Source organism: Aedes albopictus, chromosome 1 (assembly GCF_035046485.1).
Source record: "Aedes albopictus strain Foshan chromosome 1, AalbF5, whole genome shotgun sequence".
NCBI classification, from domain to species: Eukaryota; Metazoa; Arthropoda; class Insecta; order Diptera; family Culicidae; genus Aedes; species Aedes albopictus.
The window spans coordinates 234,866,736-234,874,533 of NC_085136.1; positions in this window are offsets into that span (position 1 = coordinate 234,866,736).

Sequence of the window (7,798 nt, forward strand, 5' to 3'; positions counted from 1 at the left end):
AACAAGAACTATGCGAAATAATAATAAGACAACAAACTATTTTTCAATCCAAATAATGAATGTAACAAATTGGTTGAAAAACCGCGTTCTCATGCAAATATAAACACATAAACATGTTTGCTCACTGATAATTTAGCCATTCTTGTGCTAAAAAGTAATCATGTCAACGAAATAATGATTTTACGGCCAATCAAAAATGCGAGTAGCTGGCTGCTGTCGTCCTGCCTTCAACCAGTTTCTTACACAGGCCATAGCTATGCGAATCGAAAATGAAATGGGTACTTACTGTGATTCTGCTCAAGCTCATGCCAAATAGTGTAATTGTAGTATTAAGTTGCACTTCATTATTAATAGCAAAAATACAGGGAAACAAAATAGAATTGGCACATCTTGACGCGAAATACCGCGAAATGTACAGAGACAACTTTCTAGCATCGAAAACGTAAACAAACAATTGTCAAAGGCTGGTACTCTTGTATAAAACGAATAAGTTTCATTTAAGATGAACAAATCTGCCTTAAGATCATAACTAGTAAAAACAATCTTCAATAAAGGCTGTAGCGTTCATGCAAGGTGACTTGGTTCCATCATTGTTTTGAGGGAGTTTGGATTAAAGGTGATAACAATTGATGGCGGCTGCATGAGTTTTGTTCGCTTGGAACGGCAGCCATGCTTAGAAAGAATTGAAAAAGTGGCGTAGCCTTTTGTTTTTAAAGGAAATTTATGTCTTCGTATATTAATGATTGATATTATTTTTGAGGCGCGTTGTAATTTTCGTATGTTTTGGGTGGCATATCAACGAAAAAGTGGGTATGGCACGAAACATTTCGATTCCCTGTCAGGCAATTTAAATGTTTTAGCCATTTCAATTTGATGAAAATTAATTCGCAGTTCAATTATTATTTCACCCATGAAACAAAACTTGTTTGCATCTGCATAATGCTCAGGTAAAAGATTTCATTTATTATGCACTGTTGACACTTTTGAGAAAGACAGCTAAAAGATCAACATGCCTCAAGATATTCTTGTTATAGTTCCATGAAGTTCTTATAATCAATCATCAGCGCATGTACATAAATACAATTAGTTTCAAAGCAGTCTTCAAACGCAGCTTTGAAGATCTCCTGAAGAGTGGGCCAGATTAGTCTTATGGATGTTTTATACCTATTTTATCTCAGATTTGCAGAACAAAGAGCTTTATTGCTAAGTTTTATTATTCTATCTTAGAAATTTCTTCAGGATTGCCACAAAAGTATAATTGTTACTTGGGTTGTTTCGTCATTGTCGTGTCCCTTCCCGCCATCATCAGCGTTCATCCTCCTAGGAAAGTAATATAGTTGCCCTAGAGCTACGTGCAGTCAAGCATCACCGTAGGAGGTTGTGCACGACCGCGATTCTTCGAGCTCCTCAAACTCGACTCGAGTCGAACAGATGCTAGAGGATGTTGTTGTTGGTTTTGCTTTATTCAGCTGCAGAGGGAAACGATAGAAGGCAATTTTTGAATGAAAATTCGCAGTCACCACCTCGAACCTTTGTCACGTCGAAATATTCTGAGTTGTACCTTCCCAAGGAAACAATGCTAGCTGAATAACAGCTTATTCAGCTTAAGTTTTTGAAATCAAGCTGAAAAACAGTTTATTCAGCCATTGTACAGCAATAAAAAACTTGGACGTTCGATGAGTGATAAAATGATCTTTTGGAAATACTTTGTCAGCCTTCATCTGGAAATACCTTCGGCCTTCATAGAGTGATACAAAAACATTTTCCCATACAGGCTTCACATGCGTTTTAAATATAGTTACCGGGCACAAAAAATGATGATTTTTTGGGTAGACAAGAGATTCGGCTTATGCCTAAATCTGGGAACTATTGAAGAGCCCAATTACCTTCATCGATGTATCCACTCCGACAGCGACCATCATCAGCCATGACCAACATGAAATTTTAGCATTAGCATTAGCATTAGCATTAAGCGAGTCGCACAAATTCGTAGGTGGTACAGTCCTAGACCGCTGTTATGAGGGTTGCCTCCTTCCCGTCCTAACCAAAGCACAAAGATTTGGGACTAATCTCTGACTTTTAGACAAGACTGACGCAATCCTCCAATGGTCGAGCACTGTCCTGGCCACGTCCTTGCGACTGCTGAGGAATGGGAAAGGATGGTTAGTTTTGGACACCTATGAAAAATGTAGACAACTCTACGATCTCTCAGGCCTAGGTGTCACGGGAATTTGGGTGTTGTTAGTGGAAGGGTAAACTCCAAAGGATACGCTTGGTTAACGTTCAGGCACACCATTGTTAGACTGCTTCGAATCAGTTGTCTGTCCAATTCATCCGTCATCTTGTGGTCATTTGGTTGAATTATTAGATTCTTCGGTTGATAATCTGAAATATAAAATAATATTAACATTGTACGTCAAATAAGCTACATATTAGTGATACGCTCGCCACAGTTACATATTTTTGAAATATTATTTATATCGTACGATACATTTACCTGAATCCTGCTGAAATAAAATGTTAATTAGCAGTACATTGAAACACAAATACTACAAAACAAAAGGGAAAGAGCATCAAACTTTGATCTTGGAATATTTAAAAATACGGTAAATATCAAGATCAAAATTTGATTAGGTAGATCTTACACCGCAACGCACCATTCTAAGGTGATCTACCCACGTTACGGGACGCCATGACCAACATGAAATTTTGACCATAATTTCCATAACGACACCTCACTGTGCCCGGTGCAGTTTTTCTGAATCAGATCGACCTACACATGTTGGGGCTACCTAGTGGCGGCAGGTTGGCAGCATCAACCAACGACATCGGATGTGTAGGTTTTGGCATTGGGTGTGGCAAATAGTTTAGCATCGATCGCACCACGCGGTAGTGTTATGTCGTCGTCGCGTAGTCAATGGCTGTGCGGTTGGTGGATAACCTGCTGCTGCATTCCCTACTGCAGGCAGTCGTTATTCGTTACTGATCACCAGGTCTTGTATAGGAGCAGTTCGACCGTCGTCGTGGTCATCATCGTCTCGCCGCAAGACTTGGGGAGAAACAGTCGGCCGTCCACACGGTCGATTATTTTAGGGTGTAAATCAAATTATTTTTAACTGTGATGCGCTTCTACCAAATCATATACAAAAAGCGATGTAACCCGAGCTGAAGGGAATAACAACATTAAAGCAAAGGTACCGATTATCAATTTGTCAATATTTGACCTTCATCCTGTTTCTTCACCTTTGCTCGGCCAAGGGGGCGTCCATAAATGACGTAGCTTTTTAGGGGGAGGGGGGTGTTTGTGATTTTGTGACGAAGTGTGACGATAGGGGGTAGGGGTTTATGATATGCTACGTAGCTTTCTACTAAGCCTATTGAAAAAAGTATTTCGTATTTAATAAAATTTTTACTTGCATTAAGTATCATTATCCAGTAAATCGAAAAAAAAATATTGCATGAATTATTTTTCTTTTCATTCACATCAATGTAAATCACCAGCAATGAAGATTAAAGGCAACTTCATTTAATAAGATATGCAGCTATCGGACGCAACAACTGTATCTGAGAAAATGGTTTTGAAATCCTGCGTAAAGAATAATGCATTGTGTTTGCAGACAAAAATCAATTTTGCTCAAATGCTTCTCACGACCAATAGTTTGTTGCTTGCTATAGAGCACTGCACGCCGCTAAGGTTGCAAAGAAGTGTTTGGCATTATGGCATTATTTCAGGAACTCTTTTCTACAGTACTTCCTCGAAGAATTCCTCCAACAATTTCTTAAGGAGCTCCTCTAGCAGCTTTGTAAGGAATTTCTCATGGTGTTCTTTATAGGTTTCCCCAACAGGAGAAGAATAACATTTCCACAGTAATTCCTACTGGGAATCCCAGAAAAAAAAGACTTCTGAAAACATTCCAAAAGGATATGGAGGAATCTCAGAAGGAACTCCTGGAGGAATTTGGAAAGGAAATCATAGAGAAATTTCAAAAGAAACTCCGTGAGGAGTTCCTTGAGCAGTTCTAGATGGAACATTCGGAAAAATCTTGAATAAAATCCTGGAAGAGTCTTAGAAAGAAATATTTTTAGATGTTGAAATGGTTTTCGGCTTATGCAGTCGGAAGACCAGCTAAAACTTTATTTTTGATTATGATCCGACGTTTCGGGCCTTTATTGGTCCTTTTTCTGAGGATTAGAATGGGTTAACGTTGGGAAACGTCGGATCAGAATCAAAAATAACGTTTTAGCTGGTCTTCCGACTGCATAAGCCGAAAACCATTTCAACATGAGTTTTCACAGTCGATAGCCCCCAAACTACGATATTTTTAGATTCTCAGAAGGAACTCCTGGTTTAACTTCTACAGAAAACACGGAAGAAATTTTTGAAAAAATCCCGGAAGGAATCTCGAATGTAACTTTTGGGAAATCCCGGAAGATTATCTGGACATAACTCCTGGTGAAATATAAGAAAGAAAATCCTGGAGGAATTCCAGAAGAAACAATGGGAGGAATCCGTAAAGGGATTCCTCGCGGAATTCTAAGAGAATGGAGGGATGCCGGAAAAAGTTCCTGGAGGAGTCCCGGAAATAAAAATCCTGGATAAATCCTAGAAGAAAGTCCATGAGGAATTTCAGAAGTATCCAGGAGGGAATTCCTGAAGGAATCCGAAAAAAAACCCCTGGAAGAATCCCAGAAGCAATTCTTGAGAGGGCTTTTGAAGACCGGTGGGGTTTCCTGCCGAGATCTCGGAATGAATATCCAAGTGAATTACTGAAGAATATTAAGAAGGAATTCCTGGAGGAGTTCCGAAAGGAAATTCTTTGAGAAACACAAAAATAATTTCTTATGGAATCTAAAAAAAAAATCCGGTTAAAATCCCTGAAGAGCTGATCGAAGGAACTGCTGGTGGAAGAAAGGAGAAGAAAACCTTGAAAGAGATGTTGAAGGAAACCATGGATAAACTTTTAGAAAAAAAAAAACATTAGAAAACAAACTGCTGGAGAAATCTCAGAAGGAACGTTTGGGAGCAATCTATGAAGGAACTCCGGAAGGAAATATTGGAGGGATCTCTGAAGGAACCCCTGAAGGAATACAATAAAGAGGAATTTTCAAATATGGAATCCCAAAGGAAATTCTTGGAGATATCCCAGAAGGAAATCCTGGAGGAATAAAAAAGGGAGAAATTCTCAAAACGGGATTGCTAAAAAAAACTACTAGAGTAATTCCAAAATGAACTGCTGTAAGAGTTTTAGAAGAAATGACGTGGTGAATTTTATTCAAATGAAACCAATTTGATATTTTGAAGAGATTCATTAGAGAGCAAACTAATATCTTCGGAAGAGTTAATATAGTATTTAATTATATTGGGAACATCAATTTCCGGCATCAAGCAGAACGATGGGTAGTTTATTGAGACATTAGCTTTGGTGATAATCTCCACTGGTTGCACCTATGGTCTTGATGTCGGCGATCTGATCCTGGCAGTCGGCAATGTTATTTTGCTATTGTTGTTTTTTTTTTTATCATAATTTATATATATATAAAAATGCAGTGGCATACGTGGGACTGCGCATAACTTGCGAACGGATGGTCCGATTTTGATCGTCTTAGTTTTGTTCTGTTAGTTTTCACCCAAGGAAGGTTTATAAGGCAAAAAAACATGGGAAAATTGAGAGTTTTTGAAAATCGGGTTTTCATATATTTTGAACGAGGACCTGGGCTTGAATAGAAACTTGAAACACCAAAAAACGCAGTAGACAAGACAAAGTTTGCCGGGTACAGCTAGTATTCTATAAAATGAAATCAGAGCTAAATCTGAGTTTTTTTTCTACATGAAATTTTTTAAATTTTTTTAGGGGGGGGGGGTGTTCAAGAAGCTACGTCATTTATGGAGGGGGACATCTGAATATTTGACGAAATGCTACGAGGGGGGAGGAGGGTATTTAAAATCGCTTAAAAAAAGCTACGTCATTTATGGACGACCCCCAAGGATATATTTGATACAAAAATTTATGGGCCGACCGGGAATTGAATCTATAACCCTAACCCTTTAAATATCGAGCGACATGACAGTAGACGACAGTGGAAGCGAGTTTGATTTCATGTAATACTGGGAGTGATTGCACAAGTAACTGAAACAAAGGCGTATCTTCAGAGGACACTCTGCAGAAAATCGCTAGATGAATTTCTGAAGACGAATTCCCGAGGAAATTCCAAGGAGAAATGCTGAAAAAACACCCTAGAACAGTTTCCCTGGAAAATTCCAGGAATATGCAGAGGTATTCTTTGTAAAACTCCTATAGAAATCACAGGAGGAATCCCAGCAGATAAAAAATCTAGCAGGAATAGGATACCTGCACCGGGCTAAAATACGTACACTACACTAACTGGAGGAACCTCAGCCAGAATTTCCTAAGGGATCACAGGTAGAGTCCATGCAAAACATCATAGGAGGTACTCCTGAATGAAACCTTAGAGAAATCCCTCGATATAGATGCGGAAGATATTTCTGGAGACATCCCAGAGAAAATTCCAAGAAGAATGCCAAACAGGAATTTCTGGATGAATGTCAGTAGAACTTACTAATGGAATTTCATCCGGAATTCATGGAAATCATAAGAATAAGCGGGGAAATACCCGGAAGAATCCCTAAAAAAAATCTTTGAAATAAATTTCTAAAGAACCGTTGGAGAAACCCCTGAGGAAACCGCAGGAGTTTCTGAAGGAATCTGAGGACTAATTTCTGAAGGAATCCCATCAACCTTCACCAAAACCGGATCTGTTACAAGATTCTACAAAAGTAGTGACAAGACTCCCCTTTGGAGGCATCCATAAACACTCTATTTTCTAATCGTTGCTTGACTAGTTCTACAAGAGCAAAGCGTTATGTCTAACATTTCCTCTCTACCAGATACCATGAAGGTTGGGCTGTTGCCTATGTTAAGTAATCCTAGATCTGTACTAATTATGTACTTAAGTACTCCACCAAACTAGAGCTTCTCAAGTTAATGTCTGGGCTGCTCCAGATGATATGGTGAGCATTAGCATCACTGCCAGTAATTAGCGGAAGGCCTTTTGAAGTGCAGTATGCGATGACTTGTTTGAAAGCATCGGTAGGGGATGGTTCACCATGCGGTAAGTAAACCAAACATCGCTGGTGGTTAATTCAAAGACGTAGCAAACACCTGGTTCACAGAGTTTCCTAGAGATAAATCCCCCTTACGAAGGGTCGAAGGTTCTTGGATTAAGGCCACTTGGGCTGTCCCATTTTGCAGAAGTCTGCAAAGATTGATCGTTGCTGTTCTTTTATGTTAATGATTTATCTGATCTCTCCTAACCGTAGCCACTACTCTAAATAGACAAAATTAAACTCTTAACAATCACCACACCACAAAAAAAAAGAATACTCCACTGACTCCATTTGCGATTAGGATTTTATTACACCCCTTAACAATTCATTCCTAGGCACGGTGAGCATAAAGCCGCAGAACACCATGATTTAAGGGTCACCTGACTAGTGTACTCCTACCACTGGAGCAGGCGGCCCGTAGTGCAATTCTTAGCCAGTTTAACCCTCGTGAGATGTTAGGATTTTCTCACCACGACGGCGTAGTGCCTGTCTGGATCATATCGACCCCAACATCCTACTAGGGTTAACTACCAGCTACCGACACTAAACAGCTATCTAGGCTAAAAAGGTTTTGGCATTTTTCCACTGCAGCAAATGATAAATTGTACATGCCAGCGCACATCACCACAATAGATAAATTAACCGTAGTGTGGCCAGCAAAAAAACATCCGT